This window comes from Notothenia rossii (assembly GCF_949606895.1).
Source record: "Notothenia rossii genome assembly, chromosome: 2".
In the NCBI taxonomy this organism is placed as follows: domain Eukaryota; kingdom Metazoa; phylum Chordata; class Actinopteri; order Perciformes; family Nototheniidae; genus Notothenia; species Notothenia rossii.
This window is the reverse complement of record NC_136904.1, coordinates 42,811,406-42,826,671: the sequence shown is the minus strand read 5'-3', so window position 1 is coordinate 42,826,671 and position 15,266 is coordinate 42,811,406. Positions and strand designations below refer to the sequence as shown.

The 15,266-nt window shown below is 40.0% G+C and overlaps 1 long non-coding RNA gene across 1 annotated transcript in view; it reads right to left on the bottom strand.

Moving 5' to 3' along the window:
• LOC307030584 overlaps positions 1–15,266 on the bottom strand; it is a 29,181-nt gene extending 13,915 nt beyond the window's left edge. The window contains exons 1-3 of the long non-coding RNA XR_013805704.1: positions 14,997–15,266; positions 14,397–14,487; positions 14,083–14,275 (exon numbers count right to left, since the gene is read on the bottom strand). This is a non-coding gene — a long non-coding RNA (uncharacterized lncRNA). The remainder of the gene's footprint in view (positions 1–14,082; positions 14,276–14,396; positions 14,488–14,996) is intronic.

Below are 15,266 nucleotides of genomic sequence, written 5' to 3'. Positions count from 1 at the left end.
CTTGGTCGTCACTAGGACACTTTTAATCGTGTTGCTGCGTGCTGCTGCACCACACACCCGCCGTGGCCTGTCTGACTGAGTGACTGAGTGTCTGCTCTGCGCGCGTTCACGTTGAGAGCAGGGAAGGGAGGGGCTGCAGCCAGGGCACGTACGGGAGTGCCACGGAGCACGTGTGGGGATGTCAGACAAAATTACAACGCGCATTTGGGGAATTGTTGTATATATTGGAAGCTTTTAATCCAGAATTGATCGATGTTAGGACAAAACGGGCAGGTGCTCAAGCATTACCGAGAGTTGAATATGTGTGCACGTCTCTGCAGAACTGAACTATTGTTTAATTAGTTTCATCAGAAAAATTAAGCAAATCCTCATTTGAGAGACCTCTTTAAATGAACTTTTAAATGAACTTTATATCACCCTGTGTTTACCAATACCCCACTGCTGGATTCTAAGTGTTGTCTTGAAAATACATCTTATTAAGTCTGGTGTAAAGGGTAGCTTATTCAAAGACACATGTGGCCAAACTTTGCATTCTGTTTGTTATTTTTTTGCCAAATAAATATATTGTTTAAGAGTATTCCGTTAGGACAGCTCCACTCCATTTTGACAAATAAACACCAAGTAAATGCATGCTTCTTCTTCCCTACAGTTAAAAATAGTGAATTATGCCACTCATAATAGTAATTATAGTTGAATAATCTGTAAATACTCAGGTAAAGTATAAGCTGGATATTATATAGGATATGGCATGCAGCTGTGGCGAAGCACACACTGAAGCATTTTACTGATGGAACTACAGGAGAGAAGAAGAAACATATCATTTGCTTATGAAAAAAGCAGGTGATGTAGCCTACAGACTAAGACGTTGAATTATCAGCGTTCAACGGTTCCAAAGTGGCATATTGGCAAGAAAGACATTAATTAAAAACACACGGGAATTGGCACACTTACCTTGCGATATATAATGGGGTATAATGAAGCTTTAAAACTACATTTAACATGCCAACACATTACCCGAGTGTTGCAGTGATGATCTATATTTGTAGGCCGTGATGGAAGTTCCCAAGGGCTCCCTCGGACTAAAAGCATTTCTACATTGGATGTTTGTACATTGCACAAAATAAGTTCTGTCGTAAACACACATGCATGATACTTACACAATTTTTTCAGCAGAATACTTTCCACATATTAGCACCACTTGATGATTTTCGAAGCTAAAATGCAATCGGCAGAATTAAAAAGCTAATGTTAGGCTACATCACGGTCACTTGGCTGCACATCTCAACCGCTAAGCTAAAGGCAGCTAACGTTCGGAGCGATCTAGAAGGTTTTTTACTTGTTAGCAACCGTCACTTTTATGACATATAGAAGCTTCTGAAATGTAGAAGTGGGGTATTAATGACTGAGGTATTTTACACCCTAACCCTAACAAAACGTCAACATCTTGTAAGCTTGTGTTAACCACAGACCTTATTTCAGTATATATACCAATATCAGGGTATTAGGAAATATTTCTGCACCACTCTATTGTAAACCTTGTTGAGTTTTATAAGAAGATCCTGAATATTGTTAACATGTCTCAAATTAAATCAGACTTTTTGAGGTGCATCTCTTGGTCCTGCTAATCAGAACAGTGGGCTGTTCACTGCATATGTCTGGTTACTGGGCATAAATGTGTCTAGCTGTTGTGTTGTGGCCCCGCAACGCATCCCGTGTGATAATAGACCTGGCAGCAAACAGGGCAAGGAGGAGGGATTGGGGGGGGTTTGCATGGAGGGGAGGGGGGTCTGGGGCGTTGACGGGACACTGTGCGCGTGTGGCATATACATATTCACATGGGTGCATATACGTGTTTATATGCAAGTGTGTCCCTGTGTGTGTGCCTGGGCTCGTCGGTTACCAGGGAAATGGATGTGTTGGCCTCATCAGAGAGTCTCCAGCTGGTGGAGAGGCTTCGGAAGCGGCGCCTTGGCAGCCGCCCGGTCAGGGGGGAGTTTGCATCTGTGCTGCCTTGGCACTGGATTGGTTTGTGGTTGTGGTGAGTGTGTGTGGGTTTGTGTGGGGCTGACGACCTACCCTTTTCACAAACCCCTAACCTTATGCGTGCACACACATTTCTCTTTCTATTCTTGTGAGGACCCTTATGGACAAAATGAATTCCCTAAATCTAACCTAAACCTAATTCTTATACTAAACCTTTGTTTGGCTACTAGGGGGCAGCGGAAACAACCAATGAACACAACATTGTTATACTAAATCATTACTGTATCATCACCTTTTCAGTTGATGGTATGATTATTGCCATCAGTCTCATCTACACATCCAGTATTTATTGATCAACATTATCATTCATTTGGAAGTGTGGCATTGGCCTCTCTTTTCTCCCTTCTTATGTTTGGTCTTTAACTACTCCTAAGGGGAATTTCTGATCATTTAAATGCTAAGTGTTAGCTTGTCTCTACCTGAGTTTTTCCGGCATTCGATGCTGTAGTTTACGGGAGTTTTTAATGAGATTTTGAACTGCTTCTAACTTTCTTTTTAGAGTGAGCAAAAACGGTAACGTTTTATTTAAAAAAGATAGCAATGAGCTGCAACTTGCTTTTAGGCTCAGAGGAGAGCTGTAGATTTGTCTGTATGTTCATCAGTAAAAGCAACCGTGTTCACATTGAGTCCATAGTCCTGTGAAGTAGCAAGTACTTTTAAAAACGTTGAATGAATGACACATGGCGACAAAATGGCTTTACTGCAGAGTACAAAGCTACACGGCCCAATAGGGCTAGCAAGCACTAGCATTTTCTAAACTCTGCCTCCCAGCCACTCAGGCTCACTAACATAAACTGCAGCCCAAAAATTACACTATAACAGTATTTAACATAGTTTATGAAATAGGTTTTAAGGTTTCAAGGCTTTTATTGGTCATATGAACATAGCTACAGTGTAGTTATGACGATGGAAATCTAGGTCACAGGCTCCTCCAACAGTGCAATACAATAAAAACAGAAAAAAAATAGTGCAAGTAAATACAAAAAGAAAAATAGTAAAAAAGTGAAATAGTGAAATAGTGCAATAAGAGTCTATATACAAGTGATTGGAATATGATATTAGATCAATAATTTCTAAGTAGCAGCCAGATGAATGTTATGGATGTTGTTTCTAAGTTCAGGTGTTTAATAGTCTTCTGACCTGTGGGATGAAAATGTCCCTGAGTCTGGTGGTTTTAGTCCGGATGCTGCGGTACCGCCTGCCAGACGGCAGCAGACAGAACAGTTTGTGGCTGGGGTGATGGGGGTCTTTGATAATCCTGAGGGCTTTCTTCCTGAGCCGCTGGGAGTAATGATCCTCCATGGATGGCACCTCTAAGCAATATAATAAATTCTTTACTGGGAAGTTTTTGTATCTTTAAAAAAAAGAGTTATCCACTGATTTACTGGCGTCTCTTTCCCAAAGTACTTCTGTTTAAAAAAAGTATTTGGCCAGATTTCATCACGTCACTGAAGTTTTAAAAATGGTTTGGCCAAATTTCAAAAAAGGCTTCAAAGCCCTTTTTGGGGGTCTTGGCACTGGCCTATTCCTAACTTGTTAGCTTGTTGGGCACTAGCACCCCAGTTACAATACTTCACCAACCAGCCCTTTGAGAATTCGCTACTTCATCAAGTAGCTAGAACCAACTATTTTACAAAGATACACAGAATAAGTTTGCCGTGTCATTACACAGCTTTATTGTACACTCGCCTGGTTCTTTTTAAGGAGACATTCACCCTCAAGGAAGTATCGATTTCATCCAAATCTTATACAGAAAAAGGCAATGATAAATACAAACAGACCTCTCTACATTTTCTACATTACCTCTGTCTTTATCTCCTTTCCAGCCACATTTTCTCCCACCCTTCTCCCTGTACTCCTCCTCTCAATCTGGCCTCCCCTCTATTTTGTCCACCTCATTTTTCTCCCCTTCGCTCCATTATTCACTCCTTCTATTCCCCCTCATTTATCCTTCTTTCCCCTTTGTCTGCTGCTCTCTCCTTCTGCTCTTTTGAGCCTCCTCTCCTTGAAACTTCCCCTCTGTCTAACTATGTATTTATGTATCTATTTATGTATCTATCTATCTAGACCAGGGGTGCCCACACTTTTTCAGCTTGGGAGCTACTTTTAACATGAGCAAGCCCAATAAGGCCCCTACCCAATCTTTCTCGCGAGGGGGGGGTGGGGGGGTGCTAGTGGACTAAACGGCGGATAAACTGTGGCGCGCTTACACTAATTGCGCCACATAAGCGCTTGATAGTGCGCCGCATTTGCACTTCAGATGAGGGGGTGGTGAGGCCCCCTCATAACTGCATGATCCCGTATGGCACAATACAACTCAGTACATTTTATACCCTTTCTTTCGTAGAATTGTATAAATTGGCTAACTAATCAGCTCGTCGGTGATTTGCAGCCCATGCATGTTTTGTTTTTTTCAATGCCATGCGATCTACCCACACTACCTTTGCGATCAACGTATTGGGCACCCCTGATCTAGACCAATGACAGCAATTTTAGCAGGAAGTTGTCATGGATAAATGTTTAGTCGACTATAGCCATAGTGGTTTGGATGGCTTCGTATCACTGACCCCGGGCGAAACACAAGCCACAGGGTAATCAACCTCAACGCCATTGGCCGACCTCCGACCAGAAGCTTCTTTGCTTTGTTCTGATCGTTGCCAATTGTGAGGTGTGCGGTTGTGTGTGTACGTGTAATTGTTTCGGTGGATCTATACATATTTTGTCTTTGAAAATAGAGTACTGGACACTGAGTTCAAGAGGCTGGATTCAGGAAAAGAACAGCATACAGGCAACATGTCAGTTTTACTGTAATTCTACACACACACAAATAATTATCCTCCACCCCACCCATAATCACACACTCGGCCCTGATGAGACATATTTCAGATTTGTCGGTGCATTCTTCGTGCTCCCAGCTGTCTCTTTTTGTTTCATGTCACCGTGGCCATGTGATAAAAAGTGTTCGGGTCATGATGATAGTCATCTGTGGAAAAAGATGAAAGAGAAAGTGGCTGGATCACGACCAAGAGTTTCGACAAACCCTGTCCCTTCCGATTGTCTTTTCGACATGGCTAATGGAAAGATGGAGAGAATTACAGTTTTAACTCTTTCACCTATCACTTACCCTCTTTCTTCTCACATTTCCGCTGCTGGCAACTCTTTGTACAACAGTTAGAGCCTCAGGAAGTGTGTGTACACATTCTTTGCATGTCCATATGTATGTTTCTCTGTGTCACACACATGTTTCTCAGTAGAAATGGTTTTCATTGTTGCTATTTCGTGAAAGGCACTTGCTGTCTAATGACACCTGGAGCAGAACCACATAAAGATGTGCCGTCTGATATTAATACAAAGAACTCGATACAGCTGGAACCAACCCTATGTATTAGATCAGTGACTGAAGTCGGAAGTCTTATACCATCTACTTTGTAATAATTACCCACAGCTTTCTATATTAAGAGTTAGCCAGGTACAAATAAAATCAGCAAATATGACGTCCAAATTAGATATTATTATTTAAGAAGCATTCATTTATCACTTTTTCTGTGATTAAACTTCAACACTACTCTTTTTGATCCTATATATTTTTTATTTATTGCACGTGACCCAAAGCTATAGCTTTCATTGAAAACTAACTCATTTCCAGACAAGAATGTCCATATAGTAGCATTCTATAAAGAGACATATTATGTTCAATGTAGAGATCTCCCTTAGAAATAAGTATACGGGCATATTTTTGCTGGATTATTATTATTATAAGATAAAACAGATACAAATCAGACCCTTCCTTTACTGTATTTCCTTAATTTCCTTTCAGTCCATTCGTTTTGCAGCACTGCACTCCTTTAAGCCCCTGTCACACTGTCGCGAAATTTACAGCAGATGGACAAACACGATAAAGGAAATGTTCAAATTCGGCTCTGATCGTAACAACATCGGGCCATTCGTGAAGGGATCTTAACACTAGAACCGCCAACGGGTACATTTTACCCGCAGCTGTTTTTTGATTGTATGTAACTTTTTTTCAATAACATATTAAAGTCTCCCAGTCCGTGACTTTTCCTGAAAGTGTGTTATGTAGCACCCTCTGTTGTTAAAAATGGTCAATATGAAGTCAGATTGAAAAAATTGCCAAAAAGATTGCCATTTATACCTATATCTGCCAGCGGGTAATACTTACCTCATAGAAAATGCAGCGTAAACATGACGTGTTACTATAGCAAAGCCTTTTGTCTACTGCGGTTCCTTATAGATAGAGAGATAGATTGAGAGAGATAGATAGATAGATAGATATATTGATAGATGGATAGAGAGAGAGATAGACAGATAGATAGTTATAGATAGTGTAACATCTTGGAGAATACAAGATCTTGGGCTGAGACTGAGCTCACGTTGAGGACGTAATGCATGTGTGCAGGTTACGTGCCAGTTGAATAAAGATGGACACTCGGAATGAGAGAAGTAGTCCGCGTTGTCTGTTAATGTAGACAATTATATGTCCATAGAACAGAACATTACAGATAGATCAATTGATATAGAGATTTGTACCTAAACAAAACACAAGTCTAACACCAAGCGTTTAAATCAGCACTCTTAGCGATATTTTAAACTTCATGCTATCTGCACAACCTATATCATATGAAAAGAAGCTGAGAGTCCACAGATTCTGTTGGTATAAGTTTCATCCCTGTGCGATCAAAACTCACTGTTCTGTATGATAAATAAAAGAACATTGTACCTTGAAAATCAATAGCGGGTACATTTTACCCGTTTGCGGTTTTAGGTATACAGCGACCTCTGGCGGTTCTTGTGTTAAGCCATCGTATGACCGCCGGTGGAGTTTCTCAGGCTCCGGCAGCAACTTCGTGACCGGTGGCAAAATCTTCGGCATGCCAAAAAATTGCCGAAAGAACTTGCGAAGGTTCATTTTTGTGTTGAATTCGTGTATCAATTTTGCCCTTCGTAAGGCCATCGTGAGGGCATCTCGTCAAATCGTGTCATCTGATCATGGGTGCCATCAGGCATTTTTCGCCTCACGAAGACGATACGAAGAAAACAAGAAGCTGCCCGATTGTCTTAGGAAGGCAACACGACTACGTGAAGCTCTCACAATGCCGTCATGTAGCCATCGTATTATAGTACGATGACATCGAGATTGCATTTATTGCACAACAAAATCATGTAAACATATTGTGTAAATAACCCAATTTGTGTTCTGTGAAACTGAAATGGATATTACATTGTTTTTGTTACTTTCGTTGTAGTTGTATGTCTTAAATGTAATTTAGGTTAACTTCCTCTTTTATTTTGAAGGCAAGTTTACGCTGTTGACAGGAAGTTGTTGTTGTTGCTATGGAAACAACATGACGGAGATAAGTAATATCTTCTAATCTACATATAAAGACGGAGAAAGTAAAGAATAAAGTTTATGTTTAAATGTTAGCACCCCCCGAAGAGGCACAAGCTCTTACGTTGAGTCTGGATACATAAATCATCAGTAAAGTCTACGACCATATTTTGTGGGTGGTTCGGGTGCCATCATGTGGCTGGCCTTCTGTAGGCATCGCACTTGCTTCGGCTGTTGCTTGGCTGTTGACCAAGTTCAGGGCCATCTTCGTGCGCAATTCACAATTCCATATTCGTGTGTCCATCTGGTGTCAATTTCGGGACAGTGTGACAGGGGCTTTATGATAGCAATCCATTGCATTTTCAAGTAAAACAATTAGAAGTGAAAAATTATTTGGCCGCTGTGACTGTTCTGACATCAGGGTTGGCAAAATACACAGAATACCAAGATCTGATGCCAAATACTTTTAGCAAAAAGCAGCATACAAAACATGCAAAGCTTTTCTTTTGACTGACCGATTGTCCATTTCACCGGTTAAAATGACAAACATCGCTAACTAACGTAAATGTAGTTAGCTGATGACGTGACATAATTAAACCTTGTGGTTGCATTAGTTTCATATTCTCCCGGTTACATTTTCTTGCATATAATATCAATAATCAAAGCAAATAAAGGTTATATTTGTGAACAGGGACTGCCCTTTTGGATCAAATAACGCATTAAATGTGGGTCAGATTAGGTCAACTATAGCTGTTATTTAAAAAAAATGTCAACAATTCAGTAAATATAATTACACAACAACAGCATCTAAATATGCTGATGACATGGCTTTAGAGGTTCTTTTCAGAAATTATTATGTCAGTGATCATTTTTCTCTTGTTTCCAAACTATAACCATGGTGTACAGTAAGTCCAGCTACAGTCCTGGAATTTAAATGTAAACTAATACTGTGTGAGTTGTCTCTCTTTAAAAACAAACACACATGAAAATAGGGCTCTGGAATGAATTATATTAATGTTTTAACCTTTACTGTTTATTGATTATTGACCTTTATGTCCACGTTTTATTGAATCTGCTTTAGAGGATAATGTTGGATATTTACACCCATGGGCCTCAATTACCTTTCTTCATGACCGTTTAGAATTGAACTGCACACCCACTTTATAATATTAATAATAAGAGTAATGATGACAATACAACTGATTTGTATCCAACTGTAACGACTTCAGAAGCAAACACAATTTGGAAAGAAGCTGAGATCCAAAAATAATTTAACAAAATCTTAATTTAATGAAACTGGTCAACATTTTATTACGTGCACAAACATATGGTCAGACAAATCCAGCTATCATAAAGTTGGGGTCAACAAAAAAATCAACTGACTCACTCACCATCTCCTCCCACACACACCTCACACAGTTACACAGCTATGTTCCATGTGACCCAACTCATTCAATCCATAATTGATCACACAATTATAAATAATGATATCATAAACAAAGACCAATACCAACATATGAAAACCAATATCTCTCATATCAAAACCTTAGTTAGACCACCATATATAATTCCTAATCCTTAACCCTAGCCCTTCTCAATACACACTCTTTATGTGTAAAAGTAGATGCCGCTCTAAATAAAACTATATGTACAGAAACCTATATTTAACATCTGGATAAACAGAATTGTTTGGGACTTAATTTCCCTTCACACACCATTTGGTGTTCAGCTATTTAAGAGTGAGTTCTGTACTACAGCACTCTGTTTTTGTGTGTTTGTGTGTGTATGTTGATTGGTTGGGGAGAGAGTTTCTGCTGCTTCACTTCCATGTTCAACAGCATGTTTGCGTGTCTCAGCTCAGAGCGTCTCTCAGCCTAATCCGTCCTTATCTCCCAGTGTGACAACACAACAAGAGGATCTTTAAAGAAGACATTTATTTTCCACAGCGCTGAGCTGCTGCACTGATACTGTTTTAGTGATGCCTCCTCGTGCGTATGTCTTTTTTCTTCTTACACACTCATTTAATTTCCTTTAATTCTTTGGAGAACAAGCGCTTATATGTGTGCGCATTGTTCATGCCGGCGTGGATGTGTTGTCATTCCGGAGCTCCTCCCACATCAAACTCAGACTAAAGGTTGTCTGCACGTCTTGACATTAGATAAATGCCTGGTCTGGTTGTACACACAGCTGTACCAATTCTCCGATAGGTCTCTCTCCTTCTATCTCTCAGCCTCCCTCTCCGTCCAGGCTGATCTAATGACTCATAGGAATGCATCGAGCCGCTTGTCAGAGATCAATCATCTTCGTCAGGTCGTTCTACCGATTGTTTGAGCAGCGGGCCATTAGAGAGGAGCTGTTTGGAGGTGTTTTGTGAACCTAAGCGGCTCCAAAGGTCAGCCGGAGAGAGAGACGGAGGTACGGAGTGAGGGAGGAACGTACAAAAAAAAGTGTGCGAGTGTGTGAGCGGCGGGAGGCAGCAGACAGGTGGAGGTATGGAGATAGAAAGACAGGCCTTGTCAGCCCTGTTGCGTGACTTCGCTGCCCTTTGTTAGTATGAATTCTTAAGCAGCTCACCGCAAGTACAGACCTGAGATTAATAATTCCCACGCACCGCCTGACATCCATGCCTGATCTGAAATATGCATGGTGGAGAGAAGAAGAGAGACAAGGGGGGAGAGGGTGCCGAGACCAAAAGGGGCTATGGTGGCTGCCGAGGCTTTTGGAGGAGTGATAGATTCTGTTTTATGTGGCCTGTCAATAGCACCTAATGAGGAAGCCCACCTGTGATTTGCGTCGCGCAATGAGAGAAACCCCTGGCCGTAAACTGCTAACATGAGGTGCCATCAACTTTTCAAAGGTCCTCCCTTCCTGAAGCAGCCACATCTCCTCTTTTGAAATGAAGTTGTGAGACGCTGTAATTTAAAGTTGTTCCGTAACTCGATAGAAGATGTTTTGAAAGAGATCCGGTGCGTATGATTGTTCCCCTGTGTGTGTGTTTGTGTGACACCGTCTGTCCTTTGAAAGAAAAAATGGACTGGCATTTCAGCAGAAAAAAACAATTGATGATGAAAAGCTTTTATTGCCTAGCTGTCTGCAGAGTTACAATCATAATGCTGAGGTCATTTGAACAGCCTGAAACTTTGCTGCTCATCCATGTGTGGCTGCAGGAAGTAAAACGCTGTGGCATCTCATTTTAAAACAGAGGAGGTGAGCAGAGATAGGAAACCGGGATTTCTGTCGAGTTCGGCTTTTAAACCTGCTGTTTTTACAGTAATCTGACCGCTGCGGTTGAAGTTGTGTTTATAAATGGGAGCTGATTTAAGGCGGTTGCGTCTTGCCAGTAATTGGCGGTGTGGTGAAGACCTCTGTTGCAGACTCGTCTCCTATCAGAAAACACTTCATAGGGAAAAGCTGAATTCAAATCAGCTGTTTAGCAGATAATGTAAAGGCAGGTTTCTGTTATGAGGATATGAATGTGATGAATCGCTTCTAGTTTCAAAGGGAGGAGACGGAGTAAAGAAAAATGCCTTCTGCTATTAAAGTGTGGGATACTAAACTGCATGCTACAGCTATCAAACTGAAGGCCTGAAACTCATCATTTTTGTGGAAAATTATAAACAAAAGACACAATAAATACACAGCTAGGCAATTATGTTATTTCCTTTGGCTTTTAGTTTATATTCCTCATGCTACTTTAATCTACTTTTTGTTTGTTTATTCATTTATTTCCCCTTTTTTTTGGTTGTTCCTTCCGAGTTCTCACAAAGGGGGAGAGAAAAAGTAGGGCGCTCACTTTGCAATTACTACTCAACCCAGACTATTTCTTTATAAGGCACTGAATTATTTTGTTTTAAAAACAAACAAACAAAAAAGCGACTTTCAACAGGGAAGAATATTTAATTGTTTTTTGATTACTTAGGAATGGGCCATGGGAATAGGCCTTAGTAAATATTTAAACAGATTCAGCATGATGCCATATTTCCATTCTGCCATTATTGTGTTTAAATGATTGTTATTGTCATCTGGGTTTGACATTCACAGAAAATGATTTACTAAAAATAAAGACGATTTTTTTTCTGTGTCAGCTCAGGCGTGGCCAGTTAAAGTGAATCCATACAACATGGGTGAACACGCACTTCCTCTGCTGCCCAACGGGTGGCAGCAACGAGCAGGCAGTCCCAACAGAAGGCTGCCACTCACTGATTGTAATTTATGATCTATTTCTATTATAGGTGGGGTGTACGGAGACAGTTACAGTAATAATTATCTGGACTGAAGTGTTTCCAAGGCAACCTACATACCCCCCACCCTCCTTACACAGAGAGGGAGCATGTTTGCATGTGTGTGTGTGTGTGTGTGTGTGTGTGTGTGTGTGTGTGTGTGTGTGTGTGTGTGTGTGTGTGTGTGTGTGTGTGTGTGTGTGTGTGTGTGTGTGTGTGTGTGTGTGTGTGTGTGTGTGTGTGTGTGTGTGTGTGTGTGTGTGTGTGTGCATTGCTTGACATGGTGAAAAGAGGCAGACACGGGGCCTTGCTACTGAGCTTAGCTTCGCTTTTAGCTTTGCTCTTATACACAAACACACACACAGGGACTTTGTAGTCCGAGATCATCGTTTGAACTGTCCTTCTTTACTGAAACATGCCAACTGCTTGGTACAAATAAGGTTTTGGTCTGTATTGCTAATTTCATTTTTTTTAAAACAACAGAGGCGTAAACACTTCTAGTATCAGATTGCTGCTGTCACATGTCACTAAACGCTAGTCGCTGCTTTTCTGCTTCCCCTGGGCCGACTTCAGATCCACAGAAGATCGAACTTGTTGCTTGTTTTGAGATTAGCTGGTATTCAGATGATGGCGACTTTCTGAGACACCTACTCTAAGACTCACAATGGCTCTATTAGAAACCTTTGGGTGACCTCAAGGAGACTACATCCATATTTCATACAGTCTAGGGCCCTGTATGAACAGCCTATTTAGATGGTTTCTGTGTTTGTCTGGCCTTTCTTTATTTCAAGCCAATTTGGCATGAAAACACACTGATAATCTTCTATAAACGATAAATGATCTGATTCTGATAAATATGCATTGCGTGCTTGCCAACCCTTTTGAACAACAGCATCTTAAGATATTCAATGTCACCCTTTTATTTCAATATTTTGCTGTCATTAAATCTCCCCGCGTGTAACTCCTTGAAGGAGAAATCCAAGTGTATTTTTTGTGTAAATGCCTGATTAAATAAAGGATTATGTTATTTCCTTAACAGTGCCCGAGGAACATCCATTCGACTCTCAATCTCTCTTAAATATATACTTTGATTCCCTTGAAAGTGTCACACGCAATTACTAATTACAATACTACTGCTAAACGCTGGGAAGTAAGCAGAGGACACAATGAGTATGTGTTATAATTCTAGTTATGTGAACACGGACAGAGTTTTGTAACAGGAATCTATGGGTTTAACCTTCATCTTCATACCAGGCACACAACATTTGCATAATGTACGCTCATCCAGCCAGCGCGGAATAAACCTGTTAATATGAGTCCTGTAAAAGGGGCCGTTTCCCAACCACTGCATCGACTAAAGTTCAGCATGGAGTAACAGGTCAGTGTAAAGTTGGAGGGATCCATCTGTGTTCTTACAACTACAATTAAAAAGCTTTTCAGACATGGAATACAAAACGTTGCTGTTAATCCATTAAAGTGATGGCTTTATGGCACCATTCATACACGTTAATGCTCCTTCATTCACACATGACAGCACATTTACGGAAGGAGTAACAATGCTATTTTTATATAAAGAGAGCAAAGACCTAGAGAGGAAGGTAAATTACAAATGCGGTTGATGAGATTACATTTTTATCAATATGGATTTGTAGATTACCTTATTTTATGTCTATGCCCAAACAAAGGTGTCATTGTCTTCTAACCTTGGCCTGCTCCTGCTCCAAGATGATGCTTAGCTAACAACTTGTTTAGTTTAGTGACGGACTAAAAACGTCCTCTGTTGGACAGTTTACCACTATGACGAAAGTCATAGTGGTAAACTGTGAAAAAGTGAAAAGCATTGGACCATCTCATTGTAAAGTTCCTATTCTTAACTTTTAATGCACTTTAAAGAACCTCGACTCTAGCAGTTAAAAAGGTAGCCAATAAATGAACCAGTGACAGTCACAATAACTTGAAATTCCATCACACTCTAAAAAAGAACCGGCTCTACTTAAATAAATTGAGGTAACAATTTGCGTCGATCTTTTATAGTAGTTCCAACTGAATCGATTATTAAATTAATCCGAGTACCCATTTATAATCTGATTAACTCAATTAGTTCAGCACTACAAACATAACTTGCTTTCACCTTTAAAAACGAAATTAAAGGTGACCTATCATGCAAAATGCACTTTTGTACGTTCATACAACTACAATTATAAAGTGATATTAAGTTGCATTTCGTTTCATTTAAGCTATTGTAATTTATTTATTTAAGTCCATACTACTCACAAATGTCCATGCAAATTGTTACTTTAATTTGTTTGAGTATTAAAAACTCATTTCTTTGAGTCAAAAATAATATACACATTTAAGTTCCACTTTTTAACAGTTTATTTAAAAATGTTCTTTACACAATGACCTTTTTATAACAAATGTTCTCAAATATGAAATAAAAGTAAATACAAAAATTGAAATAAAGGCATGTACCTGCTTCCAACGTTTTTAACATCTCTTTTGGGTAGTTCAGGTTGAGTGCGTATATAGGCCCCACCAGCATGGCACAGGCTCTTGTCGCATCCGAGATTTGAAGGACTTCTATTCCTTCAATCACTATTCTTGCATCCGCAGCCCTGGTCAAGACAATCTTCAGCACCTCATTGCTAACTTCCACTTCACTATCCTGGAATAAGTAGATTAGAAAATACATTTCAGTGTTTGTGGTGCAATCAGATTTGAAAACATTGCATTGTGTTTCAGGTTAACATAAGTTACAGTATGATTTAAGCATCGTCTTTCCTTACTTAAGTTTTCCTTGAAGAGATCCTCCTTTTTATGAAGACACAACACCAAGCACCGGATAGCAACCTCTTTTATTCTTTCCATCGAATCATCCTTAAAAAGGAGAACATTTTAATGTTGAGAAAGAAAAACAAAGGTTTGATTGCAAAAACTGAACATTACATGTTACTTGTTAGACATTTTTATCCAATACTGTGGGCAATCCCCACAGGAGCAATTTGGGGTGAAGTGTCTTGCCCAGGGACACAACAACATGCTGACTGCAGTGGGGTTTGAACCTGTGCTTCCCTGATCCGAACACTAATGCACTATCCACTGCGCCACTGCCGAGCATTGTCAGTAGCTGTTCATATGTATTTTAAATCAGTTTTCATCAAATGTAACGTTTATTCTAACAAGAATATATATATATTTATACTGTATTACAAATAATGAACTTTGACTGCAACTGTGAAACAAAGGATACAGGAGGATACAAACAGCTAGCTAATCAGTATACTATGCATGCTACAGTAGCTTAAAATAAGTAGCTGATGACTACCTTACAGCTTGTGTCAGTAAGCAGCTGTTGTAAATTAAGCTGAACAAGAATGGCTACTTACCATGTAACTTGATAGATTATTAGGTTAAAATTCTGTTGTTCCACTGCTATCAAGTGTCCCGCTTCCAGGATGAACGCAGATTGCGCCAACTCCACATGCGGCCTAGCAGAGTCCTTGCGTGTGTTCAGTTTTGAAACTATACCGTTGAAACTCAAAAGATATGAGTTACTCTAACTTATAAAACGGACAAGTCAAATCAAGCATCTGATTGGTTCTTAGCCGTGAAATACTGAGCGTATACCACGGGTAGAATTGTAAGTTACTTTTCAC